The 15936-nt window shown below is 32.8% G+C and overlaps 1 protein-coding gene across 17 annotated transcripts in view; it reads right to left on the bottom strand.

Annotated features, from left to right (window-relative positions):
• LOC127153253 (unconventional myosin-IXb) overlaps window positions 1–14283 on the bottom strand; it is a 59506-nt gene extending 45223 nt beyond the window's left edge. For all 17 annotated transcript variants that reach the window (XR_007825229.1, XR_007825228.1, XM_051094229.1 and 14 more), the window contains exon 1: window positions 13966–14283. The gene's annotated coding sequence lies outside the window, so the exon portion shown is untranslated. The remainder of the gene's footprint in view (window positions 1–13965) is intronic.
• Between the last annotated feature and the right edge of the window lie 1653 nt (window positions 14284–15936).

Raw genomic sequence — 15936 nt, 5'->3', positions numbered from 1 at the left:
TAATTTGTTCTGTCATTTAACAATCATGCGCACAACAATTCATTTGCTCATTTTAATAAGCTGTGCACAATATAATTTGTTTGGTTGTATAAACAAAGTCATGCACACAACGTAATTCATTTGCATTTTTTACTAAATCTTGCACACAATTTGTTTGCTCATTTTACTAAATCAGGCACACTATTTGTTTGGTTCAGTGTTAACTGACAGGCATTTTTGTTTTATTCTTAGTCTTTACCTTGAGACTAAAATGCTTGATAGTCTTAGTCACATTTGAGTCATTTGAGTCTTTCATAGTCTTAGTCTAGTTTTAGTCAACGAAAAGTCACTGCATTTTTGTCAACTTTTAGTCATTACGTTTAGTTAAACTAAAGTTACCAACATTTATTTTGGTAGCTATTTAGTCTTCATATCAATATAATCATTAATTCTTTAAACCAAATCAAAGCTAATGATAAATTTAAATCAAGGATTAAATTTGGGAAAACTTGAATAAAATAAGACATTTTAATTTTTGGGTGAACTATCCCTTTAGTATGGAATATATATATGAAAAAGAGGCACAATAAGACAAATATGCTAGAGATATAAATTAAACTCATTTTTTGGATACAGTAAGTTTAATTACCATGTAGTCTATACATTTATTTAACATCTTTTGTTAGTTCACATTAATGACAGATAGGCATTTAATTAGGAACGCTGTCCCGTTAAGACGGAAGGCATGCATGTAATACTGACACATTCAGTTTTTACCCACCTGTTTACGTTCACTTAAGCCATAACTTACCTAATTTACATGAGATACTCAACATGATAGACATTTGGACTATTGTGTGTGTATCTGAGCACTGAGAACAGAAGTGGAGCCTGCGCGAGAGACAGAGCACTTCTGGTGTGTATCTATCAGCACGATTCCGCCTATCCCGCCTTCACTAATCGACAACGAAATGTGACTACCGGGGAAAACGGGACATCTGGTGACTCTATCTCTAACCCTTCAGGTGCCGAGACCATTGTTTCAGATCGCAAGTTCGCATTTTGGTAGCCTATCTTACCATCGACTAGAGACTACACTGTAAAAAAAAACAAAAAAAACCACAATTTGTTGAGTCAGCTTAAAATAATTTGTTAACCTGCTGCCTTAAAATGTTAAGTTCAGTCAACTAAAGTTTATTCAACTTGAAATGTTAAGTTGTACTAAGTAACAACTTAGATATTTGTGTTTGCTAAACTTAATAGATGGGTAAGTAACCCAGCTGCCTTAAAATTTGAAGTTGATTCAACTTAAATATCTAAGTTGTCACTTAGTATAATTTAACATTTCAAGTTGAATAAACTTTTTTTTGAGTTGACTGAACTTAAAATTTAAGCCAGGTTACAAATTATTTTAAGTTGACTAACAAACTGTTTTTTACAGTGTAGACATGCAAACGCCCCTTATTCAATAGCAATCTAATGACAGAGACGCACATTTTGAAAGAGGACAGTAATTTTCAACGTCCGGTAGCCCTCAAATAACATTCCCGTCCTGTCACGTCTAAGTCATGCACACAACGTGATTCGTTCACTCATTTTACTAAAATCGTGCGCACCGCATAATTTGTTTGGTACTTTCACTAAATCATGCACACTGCACAACTTGTTCGCTGGATTTACTAAATTGTGCGCACATTTGTTTTGTCATTTTAGTAAATCATGCACACAACGTGATTCGTTCTGTGCACACAACATAATTTGCTTTCTCGTTTTATTAAATCTTACACACAACAATTTGTTTTGGTCGTTTAAATAAATGGCGTGCACAGCATGATTCGTTCAGTCGTTTTACTTAATTGTACACACAACAAAATTTGTTCGCTCATTTTACTAAATCGTGAACAACATCATTTGTTCTGTCATTTTATTAAATCGTGCGCACAACAAAATTTGTTCGCTTGTTTAAATAAAACGTTTGCATAACATGTTTGTTTGGTCGTTTTACTGAATTGTACAACTGGCATAATAAAGTTGGCTTGACGTTGGACGTTGGATATTCGCAAATTTAGGGACCCTCTCTAAAGTTACATATGACATTAGTATACACTTTTCTAACTTCAATCGCATTTACAGCAAATGACTTACAGTCACACAACCAACTGTAAAGTATTCATGTAGGTGTCAACTATAATGTACACCTTTTACATTTTTGGTATTTACTAAAATAAACTGTAAATGATGAATGCTATTTTTCACTACCGAATACACTCAAAAGCAACATTTTCCATAATTTAAAGCTCAATAGCATTTGAGTACATACAACAATTTGTTCGCTCGTTTAACTAAAATGAGCACACAACATAATTTGTTTGCTCATTTCACTAAATTGTGCACACAAAACTTGTTCGGCTATTTTACCAACTCGTGCACACAACAACTCGCTCGGTTGTTTTACTAAATCCTGCACATCATTTGTCTGGTCATTTTACTAAAATCACACACACAACATAAATCGTTCATTTGTTTCACTAAATCGTGCACTTGCCAATTCATTTGCTGGTTTTACTAAATCGTGCACACAATATAATTCGTTCAGTCAGTTTTCTAAATCAAATAACAATTTATTTAGCCATTTAACTAAATCATGTGCACAACATTACTCGTGGCCACATTTTAGTTGAATCAAACAAGGGAAATCAAGTGAAATTATTATATCATGCACACAATTTACTTAAAACAAAGGAACAAATTAGTAAGTTGTGCACATGATTTAGCAAAACGAGAGAATGGATTATGCTGTGTGCATGATTCATTACTTTTTGGCTCAGTACTTTTACTAACCTTGCTATTTTTTCACTTCTTTTAAATATGAACAAGTTAAATAAGTGAAAAATCTGTGTAGAAAAAACACATACACAAGATACAAACTATGAAAAACAAGTCTTGCTTTCTTATGCATTCTTAAGTAAGTGTATCTGAAACAATTGACACATTTTAACTAAAAAAAACAGTCAAAAAAGACAAGAGTTATTTTTTCCAGTGAAATAAGTTTGTTGCAATGTATTCAAACTAGGTTTTGTAACAAATCCGAGATGTTGTTCTCATTTCCATGTAGACGTTTTTAGCCAAATGACTTGAATTCATTGACACAGACATGAACAAGCCAGACAAAGTCACCAGTGAACCATAAAAGCCTTGACCAAAACCGTTACTTCATTTCAAAAGATCACCAGGATCGTCTCTCGCAAACGGTTTTCTCAGAGGAAGCTCGACTGACTGGCACCGAAACAAACGTTTTGGCCTCCTTTGTGATTTCTGATTCGCCTCAAGAGCCAGATCCTCATGTTTCTCTGCCGAGGCCTCCTTCAACACTTCCCTCAGATAGAGATACACGCGAGCTGGCCGAGCTCCCGGGGGAAAGAGAGGAGAAGAAGAAAAAAAGAAAAAAACCATAGTAAATCAGTCACAGGTTCTTTATGGAGCACAGATGCAGCTGGAGAGGTTCTGAATGAAAGGCCCGTTGAAGTGGAATGTGCGGCTGAAACAGAAACAGGGCCTTTGTTTCAATATCACCTCCATTTAGGAACCAAGTCTTTTAGCAGACGCGTGGGCAGAGGAAAGACAAACCTTCACGGGATTCCCTACGGACGACTACTCCATCAATCTACTCCGGTGGATGTTTCCTGCAGTTGTAAGCCTACGCTAAATGCTTTCCAATCAGACTGAGCATGTAAAAGTTATGAAACCACCCACAGGTGTCTAGATATGAGTCTGTGGTGTTTTTGCCAGTTTTGTCTGTAGCACGAACAATGCAGTAATCACTGCATTTGCATTTATGCATCTAACAGACGCATTTTACCCAAAACGACCTACAAGTTACCGCATTTTAGGGAAAGTACAAGTTGTTTTTTTATCATCTGCAATGTGCTGTGAACAAATGTGCTCATTTCAGGGCTGTCAAACATTAATCGTGATTAACTGCATCCAAAAAAGTTAGCGTTAGAAATATAAATATTTTAGAAATAAAAATAGTTTTCTTAAATATATACATGCATGTGTTTGCACTTGTGTATACATAATAATTATATTTACACATGTAAACAAACATATTTTGGATGCGATTAATCGTGATTAATCATATGAAAGTCCTACTCATAGGCCATTCAAGATGTAGATAAGTTTGTTTCTTCATCAAATTTGTGGAAAAGTGTCATTCCATCACTTGCTAACCAGTGGATCCTCTGCAGTGAATGGGTGCCGTCAGAATGAGAGTCCAAACAGCTGATTTTCACGATTAATTGCATCCAAGATAAAAGTTTGCATTTACGTAGAAATATAAATATTTTAGAAATAAATATAATCAAGTTCTTAAATACATACATGCATGCGTTTGTACTTGTATATACATAAATATATTTACACATGTAAACAAACATATTTTGGATGCGATTCATCGCAATTAATCATTTGACAGTCCTACTCATTAGGCCATTCAAGATGTAGATGAGTTTGTTTCTTCAACAAATTTGTGGAAATGTGTCACTTGCTTACCAATGGATCCTCTGCAGTGAATGGGTGCCGTCAGAATGAGAGTCCAAACAATTAATTAATCATGATTAATGGCATCCAAAATAAAACTCTGCGTTTACATATAAATATTTTAGAAATAAATCTTATAACATTTTCTTAAATATATACATGCATGTGTTTGTACTTGTATATACATATTTAATATGTTTACACATGTAAACAAACATATTTTGGATGCGATTAATCGTTTGACAGTCCTACTCATTAGGTCATCCAAGATGTAGATGAGTTTGTTTCTTCAACAAATTTGTGGAATGTGTCATTCCATCACTTGCTAACCAACAGATCCTCTGCAGTGAATGGGTGCCGTCAGAATGAGAGTCCAAACAGATGATAAAAACATCACAGTAATCCACATGTAATCCACACCACTCCAGTCCAACAATAAACATCTTCAGAAGCCAAAAGCTCTGTGTTTGTAAGAAACAAACCCATTATTAAGACGTTTTAACCTCTTTTTTGTGTCATCAATCCATAATGTTGCTTTCTCCAGTAAAAAAAGTGGTCTGGTCTGAATCAGAAGATAAATTTGCACAGATCAAGCTCCGTTTACAAGCCAAAACAGCTATAAACAAATATGTGGGTGGATTTTAATGTTTGAGGACAACAGGAGATGGACTTTTTCACTGGAGGAATGATATTTTTGATTATAAACTTGTATTTAGCCATAAATGAGGGTTTGAAGTTAAAAACATCTTGATGATGGATTTGTTTCTTACAAACATACATTTTTTGGCTTTGCAAGATGTTAATTGATGTACTGGAGTGGTGGGGATTACTTGTGGATTATTGTGATGTTTGGACTCTCATTCTGACGGCACCCATTCACATCCACTGGTGAGCAAGTGATGCATTTCTACATTTCTCCAAATCTGATGAGGAAACAAACTCATCTACATCTTGGATGGCCTGAGGGTGAGCACATTTGCACATTTCAGTACATTTGCATTTTGGGCGACTATTCCTTTAAGAAATAAAGATCTAAAAGCCCAGCCAACGCTTCAGTTTCACAAAAGCAGGCTTGTTTAAAGTAAAGAGGCAGAAGTGAGTCTAGAAACCCTTTTCAACTCCTGTGAGAATTCAACACCAGCCTGAGTGGAGCTCAATAAAACATCGGCAGTAGTTTCCACAGCGGGACGCGATCTCAACGGCCCAGACCTCCTGCGGCGACACATGTGCTCTAGCTTTAGTTTCACCATCCTATCACAGTTCATCACTGGAACAAGCACCTACTGTCACCCCAAAAAACCTCTACCATCTCGAAAAGCACAAAAATATAGCCAAGTGTCTACAGCGATGTAAATCACTCTTTAATGGAGACCATGCTACAGAATACAGTTTTATGGACTCTCATATTACTTGATTTAGAGTTGCACACAATTATAAAGGAAAAAACACCAATTCTGGCATATTTCAAAGGTAAATCAGAACTTGCACTACTTGCACTAAATAATACTGCATTGTCAAATCGCTGTATATAAAATATAATCTTATTTTTATTATATTATCAGAATTAAAATACTGTATATATATTTCAGAAAAATGTTATTTTTTTATATAATAAATCATAATAATGATAAATAGCTATAATAAATACATATCAATACGTACAAAATTATATTATATTTTTGATTTTATTATTACTTTATCTTTTATTTCTAATTAAATCTATATATAATTTCAAAATTATTATATGAAACTATATATAATTTTGTGAAATATAATTTTTTTAAATTCTGATTTTAGTTTTAGTTTTTTATGACTATACATCTTTAATAATAATAATAATAATAATAATAATAATAATAATAATAATAATAATAATGATAAATAGCTATATTAAATATATTAATAACACAAAATTATATAATATTTTGATTTTTGATTTTATTATTACTTTACATACATTACATATATACACTACCGTTCAAAAGTTTGGGGTCAGTACATTTTTATTGTTTCTTTTTTCTTTTCTTTTTTTTTTAAGAAATGAATACTTTTATTCACCAAGAATGTATTAAGTTAATAATTAAAAGTTTATTAAAAGTTAATAATAAATAATTTACATTGTTATAAAATAATTATATTTTGAATAAACGCTGTACTTTTTAAACTTGTTATTCATGAAAGAATCCTGAAAAAAAAAAAAAAAAAAAAAAAAACAGGTTCCAAAAAATCTTTGGCAGCACAACTGTTGATATTGTCCAACATTGATCATTCTAATAATAAATCTGCATATTAGAATGATTTCTGAAGGATCATGTGACACTTAAGACTGGAGTAACAGCTGATAAAAATTCAGCTTTTCATCACAGGAATAAATTCTATTTTAAAGTATGTTAAAATAAAAAAACATTATTTTATATTGTAAAAACATTTTGCAATATTACTGTTTTCTATATTTTTAATCAAATAAATGCAGCCTTGATGAGCATAAGAGACTTCTTTAAAGACTATTACAAGTCTTACTGACCCCAAACTTTTGAACGGTAGTGTGTATATATATATATATATATATATATATATATATATATATACGTATATATGTATTTTTTACGTATATATACGTATATACAGTGATTTTTTTTTATTATTATTTAGCAGTAGTATATAAAGGAAGTATATAAAGGAATTTAAATATTATTAACAGTTAATGTTTATTTTTGAAACACTTCAGGAAGTTACATTTGATTTTTTACAAATATTTTAATTTAGTTCCCCACGCACTTCAATTGTAGTCCAATATGAGAGTATTTCCATCTTTAAACATCAAAATAAAATGACTCACATCACATATAAACAACTAACTGCTCTGAAAAAGAAAGAATTCATCTTTTCTGTAAATCACTCAGATTGACTCTCTGTGCTGAGTCGTAGCGTTACTTGCTCTGATCTAGTGGCTGTTTTGAATTTTATCGAACCGGCCGACATACACTCTCTGCTATTTGCATGCAAACGGTTTGCTGGCTGTGCCAGAGAAAACACGGGCCTCCTAAATGCTCTGGGGCAAATCCCTGTATACAATCCTGACAAAAAACATGCAGATAGTTAGCGACGAGCAGCCAGATACACCGGCTCCATATGAACCGCATGACGTCAGCCCGGGATAAGCTTACATTTCCAATCCTAAAGGTCAGCGCTGTCCATGGGGAATTGCTAATTATGATCTAGGCCCTAAAGAAAGGGTCCAGCATCTTACAAGCAAAACCACACCTTTATAAGAAATGTAAAGTCTTAAACCTGCAGATAAAACATGCATTGTATAGCTAAACACACGATCAAAGAGGTCATTGCTGTTTTCGGCCACCAATCAGCCTCGAGAAGTCGTCAAACAGAAGCCGGAGCTGCATCGTGTCATCCGCTCCGCTGTGAAAAAACATCTTGAAGACATTAAGCGCTCCTCCTAAATCTCCCGATATTACGGCTCCAGACCCCGTTTGGCTCTTTAAGTGCTTTCCAATCAGCGAGTGTTTCTGTTGGTCCGGCGCTCGCAGTCATTACACGAGCTCTGGGATTAGCTGGCATATCCAAAAGGAATGTCACGTCAGCCTCGCCTCCATGACTGACTTTTTGCCTGTGTGGCGTTCGTCATGAGAAACCAACACGAGGAGACCGAAAATACGCTCTTTTTCCACTGTTGTTGAGCGTTGATGCTTGCTCTTGGCTGCATGAAGATTAATAAACTATTATATTGGAAAACAAAAGCAGATTTTGCAACACACTGCCTTTCCAAGTTTGGGGTTTTTAATAGAAGTCGTTCTTTGCTCGTTGAGGCTGCGTTTATTTAATTAAAAATGTAGTAAAAACAGTCATGTTTTTGCAATTTCAAATAGCTATTCTCTATTCGAATATATTTTGAAATGTAATTTATTTTGATGAAGCAATGCTGAATTTTCAGCATCATTACTCCAGTCTTCAGTCACATGATCCTTCAGAAATCATTCTAATGTGCTGATTTGCTGCTCAAGAAACATTTCTCATTATCGTTCATGTTAAAAACAGTTCTGCTGGTTAACATTTTTGTGGAAATTATAATTTTTTGTAGGATTCTTTGAAGAAGAGAGTTCAAAACAGCAGCATTTATGTGAAATAAAAATCTTTTGCAACCATATAATTATATTAATTGATCAATTTCATGCATCCTTGATGATTAAACGCATTTTTTTAACCAATAATAATTATATAATTAGATATATATTATACATATACACACACACACTTCTCTTTTTTTAAACCAAGATATTTAAATTTAACATTTATTTAAAGATAATAAAATAAATACTACCATGATGAATACAGTCAATTGTTAAGTTACAAAAATAAAAATAAAAATGTATGTATTTATTTATATATTATTATAAATATTATTACCTAGCATTATGTAAATTAGATTTTTTTGTGACAAAAATTTTTTACAAAAATGAATAATAATAATAATAATAATAATAATAATAATACATTTTATTATAATTATTTATTACTATAATAAAATATAATTATAAATTATTTATCTTATTTATTAAGATTATTGTTATTATTATTTATTATTATTATTATTACTATTATAAAAATGTATATTCAATTAATATAAAAATGTATACTACTACTACTGCTGCTGCTGCTGCTACTACTACTACTAATAATTATTATTATTATTATTATTATTATTATTATTATTATTATTACTACTACTTTAGCATATTTTAATTTTTAATTGGAGAATTATAATTTGAGGGGAAAAAATGTGCATAAATGATTTACAAAAACTACTTTTATTATAATTAATTTCAACAAAAATGATTATTATTACTTAAGAACATTTATTTTAATAATTTTAATTATGGAATTCTAATTTTTTGTGAGGATTTTTTTTTTGCATAAATGTTTTACAAAAAATGATTTCATTATTATTATTGTTATTATTCTTAATAAATAAAATTATTTTAATAATTATTTATGGGAATTAGAATTTTTGTAAGGAAATAAGTGTTCATAAATGATTTACAAAAATGCATTTTTATTATTGGTATTATTATTATTATTAAATAACACAAAAATTCTAATAATGATTTTAATTACTGGAATTTGAATTTTAGTGAGAAAAAAAAAAGTAAAAACTTACAAAAATTAATTAAATAAAAAATATGTTGTTATTATTATTATTGTTAAATAATTTTACTTATGGGAATTTGAATTTTTGTGAGGAAAAAATATTCTACTATACAAAATAATATTATATAATTATATAATTCTACTACTATATAATTATCATAGTATACAAAATTATTATTACTACTACTACGGAATATTTTAATAATAATTTTATTTATGGAATTAGAATTTTTGGGCGTAAGAAATGTGCATAAATGACAAAAAAAAAAAAAAGTTGATTTTAATTTTGGTGAATTATCCCCATTGACACGTGCGATCATCGTGTGCATTGATGGCCCACTTCTCCGACTCAAACCTCCCGCGGCGTATTTACATCAGATGAAGAGGCGAATGGCGCAATGTTTACGCGTTTACTAAACAAACGGCGTCGCGAATCAAGCAAAAGTCAACAGAGCGGCGCTCCAGAAACCTCGCAGCTGCGCGGCTCCTATAATGAGCTCAGCGCCCGGCCACGGAGCATGGAGGATGGAGGGGGCGTTTTATGAAGTCCCTGGCACTCGAACCGCTCCATCCACTTTCCACTCCAGTCCAGACAGGCCACTTCCGGCATGAGATCAATGGCCGAGCGGGTGGGTGGACTGACATCAAAACCACACCAAAACCCGCTGCCAGTAGCGCGAACGGAGACGCACGTTAGACAATAAACGCTCCGTTATTCATGACTCAAACATCCAAAAATCAGGTTAACATTGTTTAGAAAGGGTTAATGCAAAACAGCAAGGGAACGTCTGTCAGACCAGACTCTTTTCTTCATGTGCTCTATAATTACGGTTATTTATAAACTTGGCTCGAGCGCGCGCATTGGAAGCATCGGAGTGCGCTTTTCGCTCGGCTTTAACAATTTCCGCCCGCTCCTACCGCGCGTGCGTCATCCCGAATCCGCACCGCAAACTCTTCATGCTTTCATAGCGTCTTTTATCTTTCCCCTCGCACGCCCATAATGCATTGCTGTCAGGCCACTTTGGGGCACCTTCTAGATTAAAAGGCTGCCTCCACCGCAGCGAAACAGATGAGTGACCGGATCACGGTGGATGTTTCAGTAAATTAGGGAAGCATTCCGCTGCCATCTGCAAATCTGGCAGATTTGAGAGAGGAAGGCGGCTTCTGTGAACCTCATGAAGGAGAAAACGGATCTAATTCTTGCCATCTGCTCGTCAATACCCATTAGTGGACGAATATGAAGCCACTGGCTTTCGGTGTCACTCAATGGATTTATGTTCAGCCATTACAGAAGAAAGTAAAGACCTAGGCCTGTAAAACATGGCTGGGAATATGCACTAAATATTTACACATTTCCTAAATATGCTGGAGAAAATGGTTTTAATAGCAACATTCGTAACAAAACACTGCATTAGATTTAATATGTCTTAGTAATTAAGCAATTGCACCTCCAAAGTGAAGTGATTATTTTGCAAAAATTGTCATATTTCAGGTTTTTGTAAAAACATATAAATAAACTTTTTTCTGCATATGCAAAAAATTTAAAAATGGCTTTTGTTTAAAATGGCAGTTTTTCTGGTTGAGGGCAAAAACAACAATTATAAAAAAGAATAAATAAACATTTAGACATATTTAAAATATTATTGAAGGCCAAAAAAAATATTGTTTCCTTTTTTTTTTTTCGTGGACATATTCAAGCCATCAAATATTATGAAACAGTATTGAAGTCTGAAAAATATTTTCTCAAGTGACATTAAAATGTTTCAGTAAAAATATTTGTAGCCAAAAAAAAATTACAATAAAATAATGATCATAAAAAAAACTTTTTTTTTGACATATTCAAGCCAAGAAATATGCCTTGAGGTATGGTAAATCAAAAAAATCTGATTTCTTTTTTTTCAAGCTATCAAATATTATGAAATACTATTGAAGTCTCAAAAATATTTTTTATGCATTTTTATTAATAAAATTAATAATAATAAAAAAGAAATAGACAATGCATTGAGATTTATTTTGGATAAATCTAAAATAATAATAATAATAATAATAATAATAATAATAATAAACTAAATGTTATTATTTTTTTTTTTACATATTCAAGTCATGAAATATTATGAAATACTACTGAAATCTAAAAAATATTTTTAAATCTACATACGTTTCAGTAAAAATATTTGTAGCCAAAAAAAAAAAATAATAATAAAAATAATAAATTAAATAATAATAATAATAATAATAATAATAATAATAATAATAAAACTGGATGTAAATAAAATTAATTTATAAAATAAATAAACAATGCTTTGTAAATAATTTTTCATAATCGGATGAATTATTAAAAAAAACATTAAATAAATAAATAACAATAATAATAATTATAATAAAAATAATAATTTTATCTAAAAAAATCCGAAAAAAATATTTTTTGACATATTCAAGCTATAAATTTATTATGAAATACTATTAAAGTCTGAAATTTTTTTTAAAGCTACATCTAATATCGTAGCAAAAATATATGCAGAAAAAAACCTGGATTAATTAAAATTGAATTAATTAAAAAAAGAAAACAATGCCTATTCTCAATGCCTTGAGAATAATTTTGAATTATATATATATATATATATATATATAGATATATACACATGAAATATTATGAAATACTACTGAAGTCTGAAATATGTAGAAGAAAAAGTACTGGATGTAAATGGAAAAAAAGAAATAAACAATGACTTGAGATTAATTTTGGACTGTTTGTTTGAACGGACTGTTCCTCTGGCTGAGGACCAAAACCAACAAACACCAAATCAGAACAAGAACATTACTATTGAGAAGTATCTCAACTATCATAAAAGGCTGTAAAACACCGTGATATTTGTAAAGCTATACTGCCCAGCCCTACTTCCAGGTCTCTCATTCAGAGGTTCCCTTTCAATACGTCAGTGCACATATGGTGCAACAAAAAAAGCTTTGTGGGCCTCCCTCTCAACTTCACAATAACACAGAGACTGAAAAAAAAGCAAAAAAGAGTAAATAGGGCAGGGACACCCAACCGTCTAACACTCCTGGCAACCTGAATTTCCTATGACTATGTCTGCATTCATCAGCAACTATCAACTTCCTGTTCACGTCTCCTAGTCACTGAGAGTTTCTCAATGTGAACCCATCCTCACTTATTATAGCGTTCACTGTCATGTTATGTAAAGTACAAGACGTTAACGCCAACATGAATCCTATTTCGCTTCCATAATGAGGTTTATTTAACTGAAAGTTGAGTAGAATCGACACTAGGCCACTTTATAGTGTCAAAATGAACAAATATTGGCTGGTATATCAGAAATTAATCAACATGATGATTTGCGCTGATGAATTGTTTGCAATAAGCAAATTTTGATTTCATGTTGAGGTTAAAGGTTAATCAAAGGTTGACCATGAGGCTTTTTGAGGCGAGAGCCATTTTGTCATGCTATGTTCACAAACAAAAATAACTTTGAAAACCTCTAACGCGAACACATGACACGTCAAAATTACTTCTCTCGCTTCCTGTCAAGTTTCTGTTCTTGATGATGATGGGGTTTTTCCACAGTAGGAGGACAGAAGTCATTCAGAGTTGGAAAAAAACGGCCAATCCTAAAGTCCAGGCAATGACCACCATCCCATTGGTTTTTCCAAAAACAATAATGAGTTTTAAAGCGTTTAGCGCGTTGTGTTTTTACGTTATACGCAAACACTCGTGATCGTAAACCTAAATGTGACCATAAACAGTATTTCCAACATATCCCATTGTATTATGACATATGACAACACAATGAAACACAATGCAACAAGTAGGAGGTTCAACCGGAGATCGCGACGGCGTTTATATCCATTCAATTCATTTACGGAGCACAGATTGTGTACAGATCATAAATCATAGACTGAAATGAAAACAGAAGATCAGATGTATAATGAACAACCAGAACAAGGCGGGAAATGAAAGATGAAAAGTACATTGTAGCCGGACACACTGTGTGAATCTAACAAAAGCTCAATCCGGGAAGTTCGTTTTATTTGGAGAGTTTTCGCCGCGAACGGATCTTTTATCTTTTGTTAACGTTACTTTGAGTTAGCTTTGAGCTAAACCGCTATTTTTCCATGATTATATTTAAGTATTTTAGTTTAGAAATGTTGTTTGGGGGTTTGAAACAAAAGCCTTTTGACTTCCAGCCACCCGGAAAGTTTTATTCGCCGCCGCGACGCTAAAAAGACTCGAATAAATGAAATAATCAAACCAGCCGTTGAACTTACCTTGATGTGTGTTTGTTGTGCCGAATGAAGCGTCTCATGTTTAATAACTTAATAAATGTGCCAGCTGGTCGATTGTCTCCGTGTGTTGTGCATACGTGTATGCGGCTCCTCCTCTTCATCCAACAGATCGCCTCTTCATCAAACTCATTCAGACAGGTTTATTTCCACCCCTGAGGCCTCTTTAAAAACATAACACACCGATATGAGTCCGGAGAGGACACACGGACACAGTGAATGTGATCTGTGAGCTTTGTGCCGGAGGTCTGTACAACCACACAGTGAGGAAAACTTCTCTCGTGCGAGGAGATGCTGAACAGCGCCGCCTGTCGGATCAATGAGAACTACGGCTATACTACGCGGTTGTTGTTCCTTAAAGGTATAGTTCGCCTAAAATGAAAATATGCTAAAAATGTACTCATCCTCAGGCCATCTAGTTTGTTTCTTTATCAGATTTGGAGAAATGTATCCTTACATGAACTGCTCACCAATGAATCCTCTGCAATGCAGGGCTGTCAAACGATTAATCGCGGCTAATCGCATGCAAATGAAAGTGTGTGTTTACATAAAATATGTGTGTACTGTGTATATTAATTACGTATATATAAATACACACATACATTTATGCAAATTAAAAAAATATATATGTTTATGTATAGACCTATATATTTACATTTACATTCAATTTATTTGATATGTACATATACAGAAATTTTGTATATTATGTATATAAATATAAAGACTTTTCTTGCATTTGTGTGTATTCCTATATACATAAATAAATAAATATACACAGTACACACACGTGTATTATGTAAACACAAACTTTTTTGCATGCACATTATCATGATTAATCGTTTGACAGCCCTACTGCAGTGAGTGAGTGTTGTCAGAATGACGCCCAAACAGCTGATGAAAACATCTCAAAAAAAGTCCACAAGTAATCCACACCACTCCAGTCTATCAATGAACATCTTGTGAGGTGAAAAGTTGTTAAAGTTTGTGTTTGTAATAATGAAATACACCATTTTCCCCTGTTTTCCCTCAGCTAAAACATGAGTCACCCTATCCACAGAATTGCTTTCAACAGTTAGGATGAAAAGAGTCCAAAAACAGCTATGTTGATGGATTTGGGACTCATACTTTGGACTTATAAGTTAAAAACGCCTTAATGAACGATTTGTGTCTCACAAACACAGTTTTGGCTTCACAGAGATGTTAATTGATGGACAGAAGAGGTGTGAATTACTTGTAAATTATTGTGATGTTTTTTTCAGCTGTTTGGACGCTCATTCTGACGGCATACATTCACATCCATTGGTGAGCAAGCGACGTAATGCTACATTTTTCCAAATCTGATGAAGAAACAAACTTATCTACATCTTGGATGGCCTGAGGGTCAGTAAATTATCTGTATTTTCTTTTTGTATTCCGGTTATAGTCTTATTTTGATTGTAGATATTACTTACTTTAGTAAAATGTCTACTTATATTATTATTTTGCGTTACTCACGTTGAACTCCGCAAACGTTTTCGCAATAAACCACAAATAACGTTAGGTTTTGTATAGACTACAGACTTTCTAAGAGCTGTCGGTCTGATAAAGATGTGCAGAGAGCAAACCCTTGCGGTTAAATGTGAGTAGTACAGCTTGTCTGAAAAAAACTCAAATGTAAATACATTTAACTACCGTTAGATGTCAGTATGAAATAAGATATCCTGAACAACGCCTACACATGTCTGTCGGACCAGACAAACAAATGGCTTGTTTGATACGCTGGAGCGTAACGTAAATGTTTGAAGATGTAGGAAGACGAATGACTTACAATACATGTGCTAATTCGCATGTATTCACACTTTATTATTTTTTCCACACATTTGAATTAAATCGTACAGTCACGAAATCTCTGAAATAACACAAACTGAGGGAAAGATGCAGTGCAAATAGAAACTCTTATATTTGAGTTTCTTGGTG

Source organism: Labeo rohita, chromosome 22 (genome assembly GCF_022985175.1).
Source record: "Labeo rohita strain BAU-BD-2019 chromosome 22, IGBB_LRoh.1.0, whole genome shotgun sequence".
Classification (NCBI taxonomy): Eukaryota; Metazoa; Chordata; class Actinopteri; order Cypriniformes; family Cyprinidae; genus Labeo; species Labeo rohita.
This window is presented reverse-complemented; position numbering and strand designations above follow the sequence as displayed.